Here is a 22,855-nt window from a genome sequence, read left to right on the forward strand (position 1 = left end):
GAATCAGCCTGTCTGCTACAGCCAGGGACAGGCACATCCTCCAAACACAGTCCAGAGTATAAACCAAAGAAAACACAAGAGACAAGAAAGACATAGTCTCACGGGTACCTCAGATGTAACAGGAATTTCATCTTGTTTGATATCTGTGTGGCTGCTCACAGCAGCTTGGGGTTGTTCGGGGCATGAGCAGTCTGAAAAAGAGCAAAAACTCAGAGGGGACAAAGAATGAGGGAGGGAATACAAGGCTGAAGAAAGATTATGGATACCTGCACCAACTAGGGTCCTGCTCCCTCTGAATTCACTATCTGGCAGCTCCAGAAGCACAGGGCCAAGGAGATCCTGAGAGAAGTTTCACTGTTCGGCACATCTCCTCATGCAGTAGGGAAGCAGGACATAAGCCTTTTCCCCACTGGCAACAAGTGTTCAGGACCTGAATGATAGTGTGGGGAAGATGCAGTGACCGTGTTTGCACTTAGAATATTTTTTAATGAAAAAACCTTATTATATTATGGTATTGCATAATCATCCTTGGAAAAAACTGCTTCTTCAATTACTACTTTGCAAGAATCCTATTAAAAGGCAATAAGGCAAAGTGTAAGTTAATTTCAAGTGTTTTTTCACCCAGATGGGTCCCCTTGTGTTCAGAGCAATGGGTGACAAAACTATAGCCTAAACCATGTCAAGCTGCTCTGTATACTCTGCAGTCAGTCAGATATTCCTTCTGTTGGAAAGATCACTAATTATTCAGTCGGCATTTGCCTGAATAAGGCCTCAAGATTTGGTCCAAAGACAGCAAATGTTCCTTCTTGATTATTTTTGCAAATTAAATGAGAAGAATTTAGAAAGAGAGCATATGAAGCTTATTTGTAAGACAGATGTTAAACAGACTAGCAGCTTCCCAGTATCCCTCTAATACTTATCCCCAGTACCAAAATATATTCTCTTAGCTTTTATAACGAAATGGAAGTACTTAGGACTTTATTGATAGCATCCTGAAAACCTTTACAGGTCAAGAAGCACAGAATTATTTGTGCTACTAATAATATTTTACATCAACTTCAGGTCATTTTGGAGTGGAGAGAATTTTTCCATTGATTAATGTGTTCACTGAGAAATGCAGTTTTGAATCAACCAGAAGTATTCATTAATATAAAGAGTCTCAAATGGGAAAAAAGAAAGAAACATTTTGGAAAAGTCTTTTATTTTTTACTTTTCTTTTGGATGCAATGCTTTGGTACTAATGGGAAACGATCTTTTTCATTTAAAAAGGGATATATTTTTTTAAATGTCTCATTTTGAAATTCAAAACAAGTTTTAATATGATTTTTAAGAAGATCATCTCTTATATCAGCTGACCTGAAATAATACTCTCTATCTTATGGGGGTGCTTGGGCCAATAACTGAAAAAAACCCAGGTTTTCCTACAGCTCTGAGCCAGTCGAGCCTTTGAGCTACCTTGAAGCAGGACTGTAACTTCCTTATGGTGAGCTCAGGGTGCTCCACCCCAGCAGCAATGGGGTAGATGTGCGCCAGTCCCTTCCCCCACTGTCCAAACCTACTTCACCTGCTCACAGCAGCCTCTGACGCATATGAGATATAACAACCGTTAGCACACAAGTTAATGAACATACATTGTCTTTCTTCCCAGCCCAGCCAGCAACAACAGTCATAACAGATTTCAAGATACGGCATATCAGAATCGTAAAGCAACTATTTGTTAGCCCTGGAGGGAAGTCAAAATATTACTCAGCAATGTTAGGACTGAGCAACTAGTATCTGAACAATATTAGGACACTAAAATAGATTTATTAGCTTTTGCTTAGTAAAGTGCATCTAGCCTTCTGAAAAGCAGCAATGTAAATAATAAAGAGGCATCCTATATAATTTTTTCACATTCCGTGCCTTCCATATGAGCTTTTGTTCTGTCTGCAGACCCAAAGATGCTTTTCCTAATTGCCAACTCTGCCCTTTCATCCTAAGACTTAAAAATCTAGCTGTGATCTCTCTGCTATTAAGAGCCTCATCAGTGGAATGGTTTCCACTGCTCCCACCTTCCTGGGATCTGCACTGACTTGGAGGGCCAAGAGAGTCCTGTTTGCACTTCCACAGCTGTGTTGGACATTGAAACACCAACAGGGATTCAACCACACAAGACCTAAGCAGTTATTCTACAATTTGGCACATAGTCTGCTTTCACTACAATAAGTACAAGGGCACTGGTTTTAGATGGCTACTTTGTTATACTTCAAACCAAAGCATCTTTTTACAGGGAACAGGAAGACTACATGCCGGATCTTTGGCTGCTGTAAAGGAACATAGTTTTTCTAACCTCAGCAAGGTCCCACCAGCTTACACAAGCTGAGAAACTAGCTCAGAAACCAAGGGAATGGGCATCACGAAGGAACACAGGAGACCTTTTTAGGCTCAAACTTCCAAACGCTGTATATGCAATCTTAATTGAAGTGAGTCATTCTTCCAACACACAGAGGGCTCCAACAAGCTCCACAACCCATAATGAACTTGTCCAGGCTCAGAACATTTGACACTGAATCTGTCATAGATCAGATTACTACACTGTCCTACTTCTGAATACATGGGGACATTATCTTAGCATTCTTACATGCCCATCTTGAAGATGATAGCCAGGGCTGTCGGCATGCAGCAGTGATGGATGATGTTTTGCTAAAGAGGTGGCACTCCCCGAGGACGAATTCCTGAGACCCAGAGATATGAACAACATAGATACATGTTGCTTACAATTGCCAGCAAATCCAGAAGCTTCCATTTATTTCTTTTCATATTAGGTCAAATAACTTGATTTTTAATCAAGATCAGTAATCATGCAAACATAATGTATTCCATCTGTAGCATCATTGTAATATAATGGATAAATATTGAAATACTGAATGCTTTCTGTCATATAACTACTACTGTATTCTCTGAAGGCTGGACTGAAGCACATAGTAAACCAATTTAAAAAGTGAGGAAACTCAAAGAAAATAAAGGTGAAATTTTTATAGCGAGGGTTTATTTAGACACACAAACACAAATGAACTTTTGCAAATCTCCAAGTTGAAACTTTACCATGGCTGTTCAAAACACTGTCTTGCATCTGTCAGTGGCCTAGCTGATGCTCTGGTTTTCTCCAGCGTGGAGAACGAGGTCTTATCACTTCCTGCCTGTTTTGAGTCCTCTCCAACTTTGCTCCTTCCAGCAGCAGTGTTTCTAGGACCATTCTTGATAACACCAGGGAAGGGAAATGGTCTGGAGGAAGAAGAGGCTATCGTGGCATTTGAATTTCCCAAGAAATTTCTTCATGTGACATTTTAAAGGCTTGTGAACAATCTCTGTAACATCCTGGTTCTTTTTTGCCTACAGATTAGCACATCAATGTTAGTAATTTCCTCCTTCCCCCCCACCATTCCCTCTTTCTTATGCTACCTCATCCCTCTTTCCTACCATTCCCACTTAGCTTTGAAATTAGACTGCTTTTGCACATTTCTTCATTAAAACCCATTTATAAAGTGAAGAAAATCAAACCTAAAACTGATTCTTGTTTCATTTCGCTCTTTACCCTTTCCCTTTTGACCTGAATCCTGTCCACCTGCAAATGCCTTCTTTGATATCTGCACCAGTCCTTCATCCATTGATACACCTCATATCCAAACCTGCCTACTGACCTGAGAAGCAATATTTTGTGTGATACCAGATCAAAAAGGTTTCTTGAGGATCAGATCAGTTATAGCCAATCCTTTCTTCAGCCAGTCTTTCGTGACTTTCCTTAAAAATTCCAGTAGATGATCTCTGCACTTAAGGACAGCATCTGCAATAATACCACAAGCCTCTTATTCTTGTCCTTCCTTCAGACTCTGATTTATGATTTTATTCTCTTCCAACTACTAAAATCAATCAAACCCACAGACGTGCAATTTTCTGCATCTTCCCTAGATATATTTTTGAGCTACTAGCTGAATTTCCTGTAGCCTGTGATACTGGTACTGTGGAATATGCCGAAGCATCGTTCCCTTATTGCACAACTGTGTTTCTGAAGCAAAACTTACATGTTATCTTGCTGACTGCTATGCTGGTGAAGATAACCTTGAACATATTAATGGACCATAAACCAATATTTATCTGACATTGCAGATAGCTTGAAACTGTAGCTTTGAGAGGTGTGGACAGCCCCATTCTCCTCAATAGTGTGTTAATTCTGAAACAAAAAATGACAATTTAAATTCCAGCATTATTAATGATTCCACTGATGATCATTTTAGCAGAAGCATCCAGGCAATGCGTTTACTCCACAATCGCAAACTGCCTCCCATGCCTTCCCAGGTGCCAAAAGCTCCAACTGTCCCCTACCCAACTGCCAAAGACTTCAGCTTCCCCATGGCAACTCTTACAATGCAGTTCTGCATTTTCGTTACAACATTGAACCATGTAGGGAGTGAGCGTCAGGAAAATAGCATCAATTAAATTGATTTCAGTATCAAAATAAATAATACCAATTGTTTTATTCATTTAGGTACTTAATTGAGTAAACTTTTATATAAATTTAATTTAAACAAATCTGCTGTTGAACTGCAGACTGCTTTACCAGAAGGCTGCAGGACTAAGGACCCTGCCAAATAATGGAAGTCCAGTTTGTTACAGAGTCCATGTGATGGTTTTGGCTGAGAAGGGGTTAATGCTCTTCACTGTAGTGCCTGTGGTGGTCAGGGACCTTTTCAGCTTCCCATGCTCTGCCACGTGAGTTGCTGGCTAAACCACAACAGTCCATAATCCCCAGAACAGAAATACTGCTTTAAGAAGTTAAACTCCAACATTATAGGCTGCTTCACTTTTTTTATATATAAACACTTTTGATGCAGTCCACAGCAAGGTGACAAACATTACTCCACTAGAACCTTCCCATGAAGTCCACAGAGTCCTCCCAATTCACAGCAGCTAGAAATCTGTAGCCTATCAGCCACCTCCCTCACCTTGCGCTCTTCTATAAACAGGGCCTTAAATGTGCCTGCCTGGGGTTATCCAACCTTTCCTGATGTTTTCTACTGAAATCAGACTGCGTCCCATCTGAACAAGTTATTTTGCAAGTCCTCAGATATTCTAATTTCTTAATAACCTGATCTGGCATGACCCTGATTTCCTTCAGTGTTTCTTTGTCCTCCCGAGGGAAATTTATGCTTGTTTCTGACACCTGTGTCTGCCACCACTACCTTCTTTTCAGAGCACGAGAGCAATAAACGCATTGAATATTTTAAGCAATACCACCTTTCCTTTCAATAATTTTTCTCTGCCATGTCTTAAAGGCCCTTCTGTCTCTTTCACATATCTCTTTTTCCTTGTGTATTTGAAAAAAGTCATTATTTTTCACAACCTCCTGTGCAATCTTTTTTTCATTCTCTATCTTTGCTTTTCTTATCAGCTTTAATACTTTCTGAACTTCACTTTGTAATCTTTCTGGTCTTCCCCTGTACTTGATGTTTAATACCTCACATATGCCTCATTCTTACCCTTGATTACTTTTTTTTGGGAGCTTGTTCATCATAGTGTGAATGTATTTCTTTCAAGCCTGCATACTGGATGGCCCTTGGGCATATATTAATTTCATTTCGGCACATTTTCAGTTTCTCATCAATGTTCTTGTCCTCTCCATTACTTTTCTGTCAGCTCCCTCCCACAGACTTCTGAAACTCATACTGAAATTTTGGAAAGCCGGTTGCAAGTCCAAAAGGAAAACTTAATGTTGATCAACACCGTTGTGACCAAGTTATCCTGGATGTGCCAAGCAATCAGACAATTTCATGCCTTTCCCAGGCTTAGGATCAACAGCGATCAAACTGGAAGCAGAAGTGTCTTGTGAGCTGAGGGCCCCTTCTGCCAGAGGAGGATCACCAGACTGGAGCACATCTCTGCACTGTCCTTTCTGATACTGCTGTGCTCCCTCCACATGTGAGGAGGTGGGTGAGTGAGCAATACACAGCTAACTGCATCAAGGTAGTAGTCTATCAAGGAGATAGACAGCTCGTTGCCTTATTCGCACCATGAAAGTTGAGCTAAAGCAATTTTGCTGGGCCAAGGCTGTGTCTTACTGCCTGTCCAGAAGTGCTTTAGACGACCTAGTCTCAGAGCTGAAATGGGAAGTCATTTAAAGGACATTTTAAAATGTCTTTGGGTCTCCATGATTTTCAGCAGCAATGTCCAGGCATCAGGGCAGAAAATTTAAAAAAGCACATGATTATGAATCTACCTTTGACACTGTCTCCCACAGCATTCTCCTGGAGAAGCTGGCTGCTCACAGCTTGGACAAGTACACTCTGTGCTGGGTTAAAAACTGTCTGGACAGCCGAGCCCAGAGAGTGGTGATGAATGTAGTCAAATCTAGTTGGCAGCCAGTCATGAGTGGTGTTCCCCAGGGCTCAGTGTTGGGGCCAGTCCTGTTCAATATCTTCATTGATGATCTGGATGAGGGAGTTGAGCACACCTTCAGTAAGTTTGCAGATGACACCAAGCTGGGTGGAAGTGTTGATCTGCTGGAGGGCAGGAAGGCCCTACAGAGGGACCTGGACAGGCTGGATCAATGGGCCGGAGCCAACGGTATGAGATTCAACAAGGCCAAGTGCCAGGTCCTGCACTTGGGTCACAACAATCCCGTGCAACGCTTGAGGAGGAGTGGCTGGAGAGCTGCCTGGAGGAAAAGGACCTGGGGGTGTTGGTTGACAGCCAGCTGAACATGAGCCATCAGTGTGCTCAGGTGGCCAAGAAGGCCAATGGCATCCTGGCTTGTATCAGGAATAGTGTGGCCAGCAGGAGCAGGGAGGTGATAGTGCCCCTGTACTTGGCACTGGTGAGGCCGCACCTCGAGTACTGTGTGCAGTTTCGGGCCCCTCACTACAAGAAGGACATCGAGGTGCTGGAGCGTGTCCAAAGAAGGGCAACGAAGTTGGTGAAGGGTCTAGAGAACAAGTCTTATGAGGAGAGGTTGAGGGAATTGGGGTTGTTTAGTCTGGAGAAGAGGGGGCTGAGGCGAGACCTTATCGCTCTCTACAACTACCTGAAAGGAGGTTTTAGTGAGGCGGGGGTCAGTCTCTTCTCCCTAGTAACAAGCAATAGGACAAGAGGAAATGGCCTCAAGCTGCTCCAGGGGAAGTTTAGGTTGGGTATTAGGAAAAACTTCTTCACCAAAAGGGTTGTCAGGCATTGGAACAGGCTGCCCAGGGAGGTGGTGGAGTCTCCATCCCTGGAGGTATTTGAAAGATGTGTAGACGTGGTGCTTGAGGATATGGTTTAGTGGTGGACTTGGCAGTGATAGGTTAGCAGTTGGACTCGACGATCTTAAGGGTCTTTTCCAACCTTAATGATTCTATGATTCTACCCTTTTATCTCCACTTAGTCCTGCTGAAAGCAGATGTTTTGGCTATGTGCACTGGGAACAGCTGAACAAGGCAACAGATGTGGACTTTCACACAGAACAGTTCACCCAGTGTCTCAGTAGGTGATTCTCCTCTCATCTCCCCCAGCCCCCACATACAAAATCCAGCAATCAGAGGTGCTGTGAAGATTCACAGCCTCCCTACAAGGGCCTGTAATGAACAAGTGACACCCACTGCCTGCAGGTCCTTCATGTGTGATAGATAGATGGACTAGCTATCTTGAAAGTGATTTCATCTTTATTAAGTATTTTCCAATATAATAGATACTATTTTTCCTTTTAGATTCCAATTTTCTTTCAATAAACACTGGTCACGTGTACAAACCAAAGGTCTGGCTGTCACAACCCTTCTGAGGCTTCAAAGTCCAGAAGGGCTTTCTTGGTTCAAAAACCAGAAATAAAGATGTCTTCCACCACCACCACCCCACAACCAGGTCCTGCCTGGAGACCAGCTCTGGCCTCAGAGGAGAGTGTGAGGCGATCACTTACTGCACTCCTCAACAATGGAATGCTCAGGAGCAAGGAATAAGGGGGCACAGCTTCCTCCACACACTCCAGTCAGCACCCAGAATAGCAATGATGTGGCACACACGAGTAAGTTTTCCAGTGGAAAGAGCTGAAATACCTTGCTTTCTTACCCAAAGTGGGGACAGAGCAGAAAGTCATAGTCTGTGCTATGTTTGCACTGCTGAGTCAGCACAAACATCAAGGACCCACTCTTGTTAGCACTCATTCATACAATCCTTCACAAAATAAACTTATGAGAATATTACATGTTTTATAGCTGGACACATAGAGTACAAGGAGTATCAATATCCTAACTCTTGTAAACATGCATTGCAGTTAAAGCTCTCTTCCTGTACAGAAAACACAGACCTGATTTAGTGTGAGTTCAGTGAAATGGCTCAGAACAAATAAAGTTCATCACACACATACACCTTTGCAAGATCAGTAAAGTTTTTTACCACCCAAAAACATTTTTGTTATTTCTTATGGAAGATGAACTAATTTTCATCTTTAGAATAATGCTTATCCCCTTCCTTCTTCCTATGCTTATTTTTTATTGCCCCCTAGAAAATTCTGTGTAAAATAGGAAAATTTAGGAAACCAAATTTTCAGGCTTTAAACAAATTCTGATACTTCAAATTCTGAGACTTAATCCTGCCCCTTGTGGTCAATGTCTGGAAACGTTCTCATACATACAGAAAGATGACATTTTGCACAAGTTTTCATTCAGATTCATAGTGTACTGTACTACCAAGTAATACAGATTTTTCATGAGTAATTTTCTGAGAACCACTACCATTTTTTTTCTGAGAGTTTCCATGTGAGATACCACACTGTAGCTATTCCAAGAGATTCTTTTTACAGATGTGGTTTATAGTAGACCTTTCCTGGGAGCTCCAGCCACAGATCAAGGCCATTGGTACCTAAATGCAAGAAGGAACATAGTCCCTGCCTGAAGGCCTCACTGTCAATCCAGCTGGGTGTGAAGATAGATAATTCAGCAATAAGTAGGTTTGAGTAACAAAATAGATATAACATAAACAGGAGTCTGACATAAAAGCAGAATCTTATTATCAGCCTAAGATATGTATTGAAAAAGTAATCTTCAACTGAGATGGCATCTTGCTGCCTCCTGGGACCGAGGTAAGAGCCAAGTGGAAGGTGGTTGTTGAGAGAGATGCAATATGGATCATGTTTGACTTGCGTGTGGCTAGAAAAGCCCTGCTCACTGTCACATCTGCACACCCCCGCACAACAGAAGCAGAAGATGACAGTGTAAGTTCCTCCAGACCTTATGGCATGCAGAAATTCACTATTTTTCCTAGCTATTCTTTTTTGTCTCTTACAAAGTTCAGATTGAGCCCTAAGGGCACTAACAAAGGAAAAAATGCTTCACAGCATTTTCCCTTCACTATTGCTTTGGGGTATGTGTAAGATGAGATCAAGTCAGTGCTACATGAGGAGCATTCCTAATTCACTGTGCAGTCTGCAGGCAGACTTGGATTTGACGATTTATCGCATTTTGAACAGAAGCACTGTGAAGCGAATGCAGGAGGCACTCTCATCACATCAGCTGGGCATTTGCCATATAGTCTTCTTGTAGGCTGAGAGAAAAATGGGAAGATTTAGTTGCTTGCTTTCGGCTGCCTCCACCCTGAACTGTGAGAAGCCTGGTACCTTCTTGCAGAGAGCAGCTTTTGCTGCTGCTGGCTGCCCTCCTCTTTCTGATCTGCCCCAGGAGTAAGGGAGGTGGCAATGCAAACACACAGGCATGCCCCTACTGACATCACTGCCTCTGGTCCTTACAGACATGTTCCTAAGACTGCATCATGGTAGGTCACCTTTAAAAGGTCAACATAAGCAATACCACCATGTGCTGAAGTGATGAGCAATTGTTGGACTGTGCTAAGCAACTTATGGTCTCAAACCTTAAATCTGTAGGACAGTGTTTATATTTGCAGTTACAGACAAAGGTAAGGCATGTCCCTCCCATAATGAAAAAGCGTTTAATGCAGCAAATACAATGCATATCTCTTAACCAGAAACCCCTCAGATCAGAAAGCCACTGACACAGTCTGGTCACAGACATTGCTCAGGAGAACCTGCAAGCAAAGAGAATCCCTTTCTTGCTCTGATCTGTTTTATCCGCATGCTTCTTCTCTAAGGTAGGCCTTTTATCACCATTTTCAGAGGAGAGGAACAGACATGCACAGGAGTTTCCAAAGTCATCAAGGAAAACTGTGAGGTACCAGGAACTGGATTACAAAAACAGTATCCCATTCCCCATGTTCTGTTGTCAGTATCTGTGGTTTTACCATCAGTTTTCTTTACACTTTTTTCCCTCCTCCCTCACCACTCCTCACCAAATCGTTCTCCATTTGCAAAAGACCTGGCTAACTCATAGATTCACAGATTTTAAGGCCAGAATAAACTACTGTGAGCCACCAATCTGTGTTTTAGGAAATCAGAGCACTTTACTCAGGAATTCCTGCAGCAAGTCCATGGCTTTGGCCAGAACACAACTTTTAAAATGACAAGAACCATTAATTGCTCTTTTGATTCAAGATTTGTTCCCCACTTCTATTCCATATCTATTTGATTTCTAAATGGCCATTAAAAAGAAACAGTGAACCTGATTGGGCCAAACTGATATTAAATTAATAAACTAAGTAAGCTGAAGGAATTGTGATGAAGATTTGATTTCCCAACTCACACTGTTTACATGAAAAGCGCCTCTTTAGTTTTATCATCAGATTTAGAAACCTAAAAGTACTTTAAAACAGTTACATACAATACTAGCTAGTGCTCCGCTTCCATTACAGAATTTTAGGATCAGGCAAATGATAGACAACTCAAAAATTAAATTGGATATTGACATACAGTGAAATTTCTACATTGGATTTCCTCAGAGAACCAGTTTCTGACCTGCTATTTAGAATGCAATAGCTTTAGAGATGTCTGCCTCTAAAATCCTGCATGATTATTGCACCTGTCTTGTTATTAAACAAGTCATTAAATCCATAGTGTTTTATAAACCACAAAAATTACATTGTTTCAACATCCACCACCCTGAGCCTGAAAAGGGTCCTGGTGTTCATTGTGTATTGGGGAGCTACATTACTATTGCACCAGACAAGTATAGAGTATAAGCAGACAAGGCTCAGAAATTATTTTCATAGTGCTGTATCTGTCAAAAAAAAAAAAAAAGAGACATAATCTTATTTCAGAAATGATGTAAAATTACAGCATTACAGATTGTGACATAATATGCGAAGACCTTCCACCCTGCAACAGCTAAATGAAAGTTAGTCCTCAATAAGCAGGGCTGGCTATTGCCCTACATTATTTAGCATGCTGGTGATTCCTTCCCTAGCTCAGGTATATCTACACAGTGCTGTACAGACAAAAATCTAATCAGTTTTGCTGAATAAGGATAAATTTCTGAACTGAAGCCAACACATAATTTATTTCTCACATTCACAGCTATCACTAAAGTGTCCATGTCCTGTGACTATCTTGCAGCTGCTTGTGAGAAACAGTTGTGCGTTATTTGGAAAGCAAGCTAAAAGATATAGGGAAATCTCAAAGAGTCAAAGCATGTTGCATCTGCAGTTAAAACATTTTAAAGGATCATAGTTATTAGAAATTCAAGTTTTTCAAGTATTAAAAATAAATCTTTAATTCCTCTACAGATTCCTAGTATCCAGAGTATTTTATAGAAACATCTGGATAAAGGAATAAAGGCAAATCCATTGTGTTTCTAGACATTCCTGGAGCACTGATGTTCTTGAGATTATGCTATTGGATTACTGGTATAAAAATAATAAATATTTTCAGTACTTAAAGCTGTAATGCTTTATGTTGGATTTGGATTTGGGTCTCATTTTAGTAAAAGGTGGATGGAGATTCAGAGTCTCTTCCTTAGCCAGAAGGATGTAGAGAGTTTATTGCTTAGTGACCTATATTTTTCTCCTCTACATATTTTAAAAGTTATTTAGCAACTTCCCTGCCCTTCAGTCAACCTTTCAAAATAGCTGTCAAGGCAAAATATGGTTAAGCCTCTGTTCTTCATTCCCATGACATATGAAAGTGAGGGTTTGTTAATCTATGCTAAGAATGCTGTAAAATATCCCGATCTGCACAAGATGCATTAATTTGTGTTCATTGGTTTAAATGGAGGGCAATAACGCATCAAAAAAAAAGGCTGGGTCTCACATGGAAGGGGTGAGAGAGGCACAGAAGTGAGATCTTTGGATATGTTTTCACAAGTGTTTGCAATATTACAAATATATTTTCTACAGGTCACTAAGCTAACTGGGAACTTAATGATGCAACTGGCTCAGGCTCCTGTTTGTTAGCAGAAAATGTATACAACCCTTGCCAGAGGTCCAAGGATTAAATAGTTACAAACTTCAGACTGTGCCCAGAATGTCACTCCACCATAAACATCTGGTACAGTTATGCACCCACCCTGAGCCTTTCCCTGCCTGAGAAGAAAGCACGAAGTGTGGCGGCACAGAGCAGGCTTTCAAAGCCCCACTTGTGCAAGGTCTTCACCCTTCCCGCTTGCCATTTCTCTAGGGAGCAGCAGTGTGTTGTGGAAAGTACTGGTAACCAAAGACAGCAATGCAATGCCTAAGCCTGATGGCTCCAGCCCAGTTCTTTCACTTTATCCCTTTTACTGTTCCCTCTCCTGTTGTTGCCTTTTTTTTTTTTTTTTAACATGCAAGTTGCCATGAAAAATTTGTTAATGAAATATTTGCTTAGAAGTCTGCTCTGGGCTAGGCTGATAACCTATCTGTGTTTGAGTTTGGCTTCCCATATTCTAAATACTCATCTTCTCTCTGTTTAGCTTATTGATTGGTTTGGCAGGAAAAGCAGCCTTGTCATCAGTGACCAAGGTCAAACCAAACAAAAAGGGACAGGAGGGGGAAAAAAAAAGAAAGAAGTTGGATGGATGAGCTCAGCGTGACAGGAGTGGAATATCTGACCTCCCGCAACTTTCCTTCAGGAGATGGGTCCTGGTCCGCCCAGGGGCCTGCCGGCTTTCACAAGGTCACAAGAAATCGCTGACATCATCACAGCCAGCATTTGTACATCACAGAAGAGCCTAGAGCAGGGACTGAGGCAGAACCGACAGAGGGATAAGGTGGACATGACCACACCAAGGACGGGCACAAATACCACAGGAATATGTCCTGAGAGCTCTGGTGCAGAGCAAATGAGGCACTGAGTCAAATACCTCAAACATCTAAAATTAGAATCTTAAAGCCCATGTCTACATATGCAAGCAAGAATCACCTGTTCCCAGAGGTGCCTGAAGCTCTGTTTCAGAGCACGGCAGCTGCATGGAAAAACAGGAGTTGGTGGTTGGGTTTTTTTATCTTGAACATGACTAGGTATGGACTTACAGATCTAACTCTTCAAACACAGTTTACAAATTCTGGCCTCAGCTTCTCAGTTCCACTCCTAACATCTGGAAACAGAAATCTGTGGAAAACAAGTCAGGAAGTTTACAAAGGGCTAACCCGGGACACATGTAAGATGTAAGCACATGCTCTCACCAAGGCAGCGTGAACCTTCCTATCGTGCCAAGTTCAGCCTTATTTGGGGGGACCTTTATTTTGCCTGAAAGTCCTGATTCACAAAATGCATAATGCCTTTACACCTATACAGTGTGTTCTACCTAAAAATGCAGATGAATCAATGAAAGATGTCCAGAACTCATTGGAAAAACCTAAGAGTAAAGATATGCTGCACTATCCAGCCATTTCAAAACACACTGCAAAATAGTCCTATGTTTATGCAATTCCCTGTGAATGGCAGTGTACAATTTCATAGAATATATGTGAAACTATAACAGGGAACGTTTTATCACAGCTAAGCAAACTGAGATCAACTGTACTGTACTGTGGTACCTTACTGTAAAGAAAATGTATGTTCTGGATGTTGCATACAGTACAGGTGAGGTTTTCTGAAAGGAACTGCAACAGACTAGACCTGCTAAATAAAATACCTGACAATATTGTTATCTGGCACAATACGTTCATGTTAGTGGCTTTACAAATGAGTAAGAGAGTGCCAGAGGCTAATAATTATGTGACATAAACTAACTGTTAAATCCTGCAGTTTTTACTCAATATTTATATAGTTCTGACTTGCGGGGAGTTTAGCTTGATAAATGCCAAAGTAAAAGAAGTAAAAGAGAACTAAATCTATTCCCAGGTTTCTCTTTAATCTTGTTACTTTCCTTCCCACTAAGGAACTAATTCAGTGATTAGTGTGTTATTCACAGTATATTGGAAACACTATTTTAGCATAAGTATTTCATAGTTTTTAGCACATGACTATAACAGTTGAGAAATTCAGCCTCACTGGCCCGGATGAACTGATGAAACAGAAGTCCAACTTCCTACCTGCCAGCATGGTCTCATTAATAAACTGAATAAAAAGGGTCCTCACCACAGCAAAGAAAACAGATGCAGAAAGGTTCTGCTTGTCTGTAGAAGGTGATGCCAATTTATCAAGGAAATAATTCTTCTTTCCATATCCCAACCCACATTTCATAAAAAGGACCACATTTTTCAGGGAATGCAGAAAGCAGAACAATGTTTTTGCACCCAAGGTACTGGAAACAAGGTTAGCTGACAACTGTCTGATTTGCATAAGCAAAGGCCAAAGGCTGTACAAGCACATAGACCTCTATTTTTAGTAAGAGCAAGTTTCTTTGGCGGACCAACTCTCTGAAATACATTGCAGAGGATGATTTTAAGGATGGGGTGCAGGCAACATCACTGAAAATCAGGCCCTGTCAAGATGCATCACTGGGAGCTCTCAAAATCACTAGTTGTTCATCCTTTGGGGCAGGAGGACCTGGACACCCCAATGGGTTGCAGGAGGAACCTCATGAGACAATTTCAAAGGCCTCTCTAATAATCTGGGCCTCTGTGTCTGGTGCTGATTTCCACTGCAGGAAGATTTACTCAGGATTACCCAAAGAAGATGGAAAACTGGGTAACAAGATCAGAAGAAATGTGATGTCCCTAAATAAACCAAGGCTCTGGTGTCTGACATGTGGATTTAGCTGTCCTTTGCCAAGAGTGCTTTAATTTGTATCACTGTAATCGGGTTAAGAATTATTGTAGCCAAAGTAATTAGCAGCAAGCTACCAACCAGCTTCTTGACACAGAAAGCAAATGGGTTTCTCCTCCAAGTGTGTGCCCCCCTGAGGGCTGAGAGGTAAAGAGCAGGAGGAGGGAATTAGGGGTGACCTTGCATTAATGAACAGGAACATGCTCCTGGATCAATGGGCAAACCTGGCATAGCTCAGAGAGGAAGCATGAACTGTTTCATAGAAGTATCTCTGATATCCATGGGGGTTTCGCAATGGATGCTTATGCAAAAGAGGTAAACACAAATGAGGCTGGTGCAATAGAAAAAAAGATCTACAGGAAGAGAGAAAGAAGGTGTAAGGATGTAAACTAAAAATAAACAGAGAGATTGCTGTGGAATGGTTTATTTAAAGAGCCTCTACATTTGCGTTATTGGATTAAGCATTTTGACCAAAGTTTGTAGAATTTATTTTGGCCAAAAATGACTAATATGAATATTGGCCTCATGCCTGAATAAAGGAATGTAGTTTGTCTCTCTAATCAGGTTGCAACAGATAAAGGCTAAATAGAAATGAGTAATTCACCGTGACTCAATATTACATGGGCTGTATTTTAAGAGCTGAATTTCAAGTGCATTTCTGTTCTGTATTTCAGCTGTGCTATCTTTCGCTCACCCTCACTACACTGTGTGTCAGTCTGGCTTGGCAAACTGGGAATAATTTTCTTCTGTAAGTCTGATGTACTTTTTAGGAGAGTCTGTCTTCCTGGAAGCAAAATCAATTCAAGTATTCAGGAGGCCCCTAGTGGCTTGTAGTTTCAGAGGAAGTTTCCTCTGAAGCCTAGCCTGTGAAGCTAGGAAAATATACAAAAGGTCAGGGAAACAAAAGGGACTCCCCACTTGTTGATTAATGCCATTGACAATAAATAGCAAAGCTTGGTCTCTGACTTCAGTATCTAGGAATCTGGCCTTCAAGGCCTGAGATACATTTGCACAAAATGCTCAGAACGTGCAGAAGAGAACAATAGACTCTTGGGCTTGTTAGTGTTTTACATGTTTCTAAGCATATAGTGGGAAAGAATTACAACGTGATGAGCTGTATATTTGAAACAGCTGTCAAAGGAGAGCCTATGCCAGTTTCATTTTGATCCACAAATGTAGATGCTTTCTATTACTGACACTAGAATACGCAATAGGTTTCCAATGTGGTGCATGGGTACGTAATTCCCCATTTGCAACTCCTTACCCAGTTCTCACACCAAGCTGAGCAGATAGGGCTGATCCTGACTGGGGTAATTGGCATCAGTCAAGCTGTCACTGTTTCCAACAGCTGAGGCTCTGGCCCATAGCCTACTATATACAAATACATAATATTACATATTAGGTGAGAGACCGGATCACCTGTATGCTATTTTCACATGCGGGGTTATTAAAAAGTAAGAGAAGAGAAATCATAAACGGACATGAGAGAACTGAAGTCCCGCTGTTCCTCTGAGAAGTTTTGGCCTAGACAGTCAATTCTTTCTTCATCACATATGTATTTCCCTTGGCCTATTTTTATATGTCATAGGATAGTCAAAGAAATGTCCTTAATTCCTGGCACTTTGATTCACCTCCACAAACTAAGCCTTGTTGTAGGTGACTTAGCAACCATGTGATCCACCTATTATTAGAACAGAGTTAGCCCTCCAATGCCCCAAACTCCTGCCTCCCCTTGTCCTTATATATATCTGTCTCCTAGCAGAAAAGTGGCACATGACCTCCTATCCTCAAGAATACTTGGCACAAGTCCCTGCTTCTCAGCCGAACCTATTGTTCTAGGAGAGAATGACACAGGCGTGTAAGAGTCTTGCTGACACTTTTGACTTTAAACATGAAATGCCATTAATCAATCAGCTGCATCTGTTTGGAAAAATTAAGTGGCTGGAATCAAGGCAAACACAATAAATAATCCTTAGGCAAACAGGAAAGAAAATAAGGGAAGACATGTTTTTGACTTCTTGCTACTTCAAATTCATTTGATTTGTCTTTCACATCCTCCTTACAAATATTAGGCTTACTGAGTGTACAGCATTAAGATACCAAAATCAGAAGGCTTATGCAAAGTACTGCCATCAAATTAAAGGTGCTAAGCTTGCAAGATATATGTGTCTGCAATGGAATTTACACATGACGTGGCAGCAGAGGAGGTCTAAATTCGCAGATGTGAACCGGACCAAACTAGCAAAAGATTGTGCCCAGGCATCACTTGAAAGGTTAATTTCTCTTGCTATTCAGCAAAGCTGAGGATGTGATTTATGGTCTCAAGAACATGTTCTTTCCTGCTACAAATACTTCAGAGACTTGATGCTAGATGGAGTAATTCCTGACAGGTGCTGATATCTATCAAAATCAGCATTTAGTGGAATTTCAAACAACCCATAATTTCTTGCAAGATGGGCACCCACACAAACAGCACCTCAGTATTTCAGTACCTGCTGCTGTCACCTCTGCAGGAATGAATGGTCAAGTGGCAGGATGCACCAAAGGTCCCTTACAGTGCCCTAGTGGGAAAGCATCTCTGGCAGGGAGGAGAAACAAGGAATAGCTGTGGACAAAGTATTGGGCTCAAGAGGATCTTTGACTTCCACACAGTCTCCAAATTGAGTCTAGTGCCCCCCTTACTCCTAGCTCCCATCTGCACAGCCTAGAGCCCAGGATAACAGTCCAGCTTTATTTGCCCCTAAAACTGGTTCAACACACAGGAAAAGAAAGGGTGTGAAACATTGCTCGCTGCTAATCAAGCAGTGTTTAACACTTCCCTAAAACAACCAAGCTCATTACCACAAAGACCTGAAAGCTTGGTTTAAAGAAGCCACAGAGAAGTCTCATCCCCATCCTCAGCTCTGAGGCTGAAAAGTGCTACTGGCCCTGGCCCACACAGCTTTGGAAACACAAAGGCAACCAGCTTACACTGTGGGCACATGCAGGAACTGAACTGAATCCACCTACCTATTTCACACAGGCCATTAAAGGAGAGCCATTTCAGCCTAGGCTGATGACACCCTTGAATTTCCATCTCACTGCCAATTCCTGCTACAAGTATTGGCCTGAACAGTGTAAAGTAATGACAGAAGTGATATAAACTGGTCAGAGTGCTACAGGAGCAGCGTGCAGGAACAGACACTCACAGGAGCAAAGCACTGTGAGTAAGGCCCATCTCTATTGTTAAAATAGAAAAAGAAGTATGTATTTGGCTTGACCAGAACTATTTGATTCGGCTCAATCTGAAGTCAGAATTTCTTTCACTTCAGGGGCTGCTTAATCCTTTTGAAAACAAGATTTCAAAATGAAAATGTCACTTTGAACTCAACACTTGCTTTGAACTGGCTGAAATACATGGGGGCAAAACACTTCAACTTTACAGAAAAACAAACAGAAATCCACTGTGAAGAGGGAACTAATCTATAGATATTTTTGGTCCCTTACACAATCCGCATTTCGGAGTGAATTTCCTGTTTGCTCAACAACAGAGCTTGTCAAACTCTGTGTGTTCCTGGAAAGCAGCATTTAGCTATGGCTCAGCCATGGACTGAGATTCAGCTGACATAAGTTTAACTCTCAGCTCTGCTAGTGTCCTTACAGAATGCACTTTACTTGTGATACCTCTCTTTCCTCTTCCACCATTGTATTTAGGGCAGAAACACTCCATTGCTCTTGTGTTTCTGCCATACAAGCCCCCAAAATGTTCATTTTACTGATAATAATATCTAGATAAATAAGGGTTTGTAGGAAGAGCTAATATCTTTATTAGACTAGCTGATATAACCAACACAAGTGAACAAGTTGTGGGGTTAAGGATCCTTCACTTACGCTAGAGTGTAAGTGAACACTAGAAAATATGCTAGAGCACTCCAGTTCCAACAGCATTACTGCTATTGGCTAAATAAATAGATAGAAACCTCACTGCACAGAATGAAGTGCACCTCTGAGATGTCCCTGATCACTTCCTCCAGAAACAATAGAAAAAGGAATAGAATGACATACAGATTTTTGAAGGAAATAAAATGTTAAGAAAATAAGTGTGAAGAGTCTTCTTTATCCCCAAAACCTTTTATATATGTAAAATGAGTCTGCAATAACAGCTCTCCACAATGCCAAAAAATCCAAACTGCTGTCAGTCATTCCACTAGTAGTTGCCTGGGGCAACTGCTTTCACAATTATCAGTGGATTCATGAACTTGCTGCAGTCACGAATGATGCAACTGATTTTTTTTTTTCAGTGGTCAGGTTGGAAGTGAGGGCAAGAATATTTAGATTTTCTAATCAGAAACTTTAAATAAACAAAAAGAAGTCATCTTTGTATCAGGCACATCTATTAGGCCAGGCCTTGTCAATTTGATATCTGGCAAAATACATGGATCACAGAAATGAAAACTAGATCTGTCACCATAGTGTTCCAACCAAAGTAGCAACTCCAGTGAGACTAGGATAAAGCTGGGACACAGGACAGCATGAGTTAAAAAAGCCCTGATGGTACCTTCCTTAGCAGATTCCTTTGACCTTGCTGATAACCTAGTGTTCTATAAGCTCTTTTTTGTAGGAATAAGAAGCTTGGTTTACAATCTCTGATCTTTAAAAGAGCACATTCAGGCATGAGTCCTCTCATATCATGGGTAATAAAACATACTGGGGGGTCAAAAAGTTCACCATAGGAAACAGCTAAGAGTTTTCATCCAGAAAAGCCAGATCCTGAATCCCAGTAGAGGGTGACATTCCTATATGCTCATTGCTGCTTTGCCACAAGTGCTTCACAAACTCCATCGCTGCCACAGAACACTCCTAAATACAGGAAAATCGAGGTTACACCAAGTTTAATTTAAGGAAAGAAGCTTCCCCAATGGATACTAAATCACTTCAACTACTGCAGTAATCACGTCCCTTTAAGGTTTACAGGGTGTTTGAGTTTTTTCCTTAATGTACTGTAGTTTTAAAATCAGAGTTTATCAAGCCTAATTCCTAAATGTCCTATCTTGGGCTCAGGGGAGCTTTGAATGAACACACCAAGACTCAATAGTGAAAAAAAAAAAACAGTAAAAGCTTTTGCAATACTGGTTATCTGACATGTCTGCATAAAACTAAAGGTCCAACTAATGACACAGTGCAGTCCCTTACAGATGACAGGAGCAGCCACAAATTCCATTGTGATTAAAATGCTTGGCACATCAAGTTAAGGGACCTTTTTAAGAGGCAGAAGACTTTTTAGGGGCCTAATGCACTAAAACATGAAGCCCAAGATAGATCGGTGGGAACTCTACGACTGAACGACAACAGACAAAATCCTCAGTGGCCTCATGGAAAAGACATCTAAATGTGCCATCTTTTTCAAAGCCATCCTTCTGGAGGCAGTTAGCTTCTATGCACATAGTGATAATTAAACCTTTAAAAATTAGTAACAAGTTCCATTAAGCCTGGCCAGAGTGTGCTGCTTCACAATTAAAGTTATGTCAGAAAATAAAAGAGCCTTTTAGAATCTTATAGGGACCAAGTTTCACTCTCATTTACAGCAGTTTCACCTAGAGACATTTCCATCATTTTCTCTTTGGAAGGCTCCTTTCGAGTCACTCCAAAGTTACATGAGATTAATGAGAATGAAAAAAAAGACAACAGGAAGAACTCTGATGTGTACAAACTTCTACCCAAGTTTCGATGAGAGGGCTATGTTTCCAGGAGCCTTGCAGCCCAGACTGGCAAGGCTGTTTGTTGCCTTCTGGAGGAACTGCAGTCTCTCAGTGCTTCAGCTGCAGTCAGACGCAGATCTGCTGGAGAATATGAAATATGGACCGGTGTGTTCTTTGCCAGCACTACTTAATAGTGGCTTTACATGAATTGGACCGATTGCAGATTCTCTAACAGACAAAGATTTCCATCTTATCTGGGCTGTGTTTGAGCCATTTCCATTTCTACCTTAGTTATACGCAGTTATAGTTATAGTTTCTAAGTTTAGTTATACGCAGACATGTACTTAATCACACCTATTTCACACAGATTTAATCTCCCCCATTTGGTTTCTGTATTAAACAGCTCTGAATTTGCAGTCCCTAACAATGGCCTCCTCTAGACCCAAGTGTCTAATAGTGTCACGGAGGTCCAGAAGTGCAGATTTCCAAACACACAGTGAGGCATTTGATGAAAAGACTTATACATTCCCAGATGAAAGTCAATTTCTGCCTTTATTATTCATTAAATGAGTTAAACCTGTGTTAACTGATTCAAGAGGCTGTAAGCCATGGTCAAGCCAGTAGCGTCATCCTTTCTCAGACCTCAATCGAGGCCGTACTGCTGGGCATAGACTGACAGGGAGGACACGTAGAGACATCTTCTGGGCTGCCACAACTCAGCAAAGCAGAGAACTTGGACCTTCTATAAGGGGAAACAATGACTCAGATCTTTTTGCAGTCTACAGACATTTCAGACATATTAACCCCACAGGAATGGAAATTATTACCTGTGCTACACGGAGTTACAGCTGGGAGTTGTAAGATGAAACTAGGAAGACCAACAGTGAGAGGAAACTTTCCAGGTACCATGAGCAGAAGTGACCAAGTTACCCCAGTTCTCAGCCATCAGCTGAGATAGCATTACAGACTATTTAAGAGTTTTTCTTCTAACCCAGCCATGGAACAAACCATGTTAACATGTGGTATTCAGAATATCTCTTCTTATTTACATCAGCTGTCATTTATGCTTACCTGCTGTATTTTGCTGTTGGGGCAGGTTAATGTGTTTTTCCTCATAATTACAGTGGGCTACTTCATTAAGCCTCGGTAACCTGACTGTCTTTGCTCACAAGTTCACACTCTGAAGCTGAGCAAAAGATCTGTAACGAGAGCACTGGAAAGTTAGTTGCTTCAGACTTTTAAAAATAAATTAGAAAGAGCATCACAATATGCAAGGTAAGGAGCATTGTAATGGCAAAGAGATGGCCTGAGTGATCTAACAGGTCTTTTCCATCACTAACATTCTGTGTCCAGGAACAACCCATTTAATTCCAGGCCAGTCATTTATTATGACAGAGAAGCAAAGTAGAAGGACATATATTCTACTGAGGAAAACAGTATTTTATTATGCCAGCTGAACTCAGAGGACAGGCAGTGAAAACATTCTTTCATTTTGTACCATTAGCTCAGCCAGGCCTCTGCAATGTAACATTCTGTCACTTTTTGTGGATTAGCTCATTTACAAAAACGTGCTGTTTTACTGAAATTAGCACAGAGAGAATATTGCACTTCTCGAGCTGCTGCAGCATAACTGTTTGTCAGTAGATTTATGTAATGGATTGTTTTCCTGCAATCCAGGATAAGGGAAATACTTAAACAATAACTGCCATGGGGAGTGGACAAGGCAATAATTACTTTCCATGGTGTTAATAAACCTCAAGGCTACTGGCCAAAGTATATTTGCACTGAAGGAGATGTCTATGGAGATTACATAGGAAATTTTAAGATAGACAAGGGTCAGGAAGCTCATCTAGCTCTGCTTCCTCTGCTGCATTAACAGACACCCCCCCGCCCACTCGTAACTGTTCCCAGAAAGTTTTTTTGATCAAATCTGTCTAGTGTTCACTAGTTCCTTCTTTGATGTCCTCTGGTGAGTGACTTGCTTAGTACAGCAACTAGGAGCAGACATAATTTGGTTGTTATCATTTTGTTTCCTGCTTAACTTTTTGTTTACAACTTTTTAGCTGGAAAATTGGAACTGCCACTCCACAGGAAATGCCTCATTTCTGTAAAAATAAAATTATTTAAGAATGATTGAAACTCT

General features: G+C 41.2%; 1 long non-coding RNA gene across 1 annotated transcript in view; it reads right to left on the bottom strand.

Annotated features, from left to right (window-relative positions):
* Positions 1–3,035: 3,035 nt before the first annotated feature.
* LOC142055813 (uncharacterized) overlaps positions 3,036–22,855 on the bottom strand; it is a 62,968-nt gene continuing 43,148 nt past the window's right edge. Inside the window, exons 3-5 of the long non-coding RNA XR_012660066.1 lie at positions 21,784–21,911; positions 3,681–3,823; positions 3,036–3,264 (exon numbers count right to left, since the gene is read on the bottom strand). This is a non-coding gene — a long non-coding RNA (uncharacterized LOC142055813). The remainder of the gene's footprint in view (positions 3,265–3,680; positions 3,824–21,783; positions 21,912–22,855) is intronic.

The sequence above is a fragment of the Phalacrocorax aristotelis genome, chromosome 3 (genome assembly GCF_949628215.1).
Source record: "Phalacrocorax aristotelis chromosome 3, bGulAri2.1, whole genome shotgun sequence".
Lineage (NCBI taxonomy): Eukaryota > Metazoa > Chordata > Aves > Suliformes > Phalacrocoracidae > Phalacrocorax > Phalacrocorax aristotelis.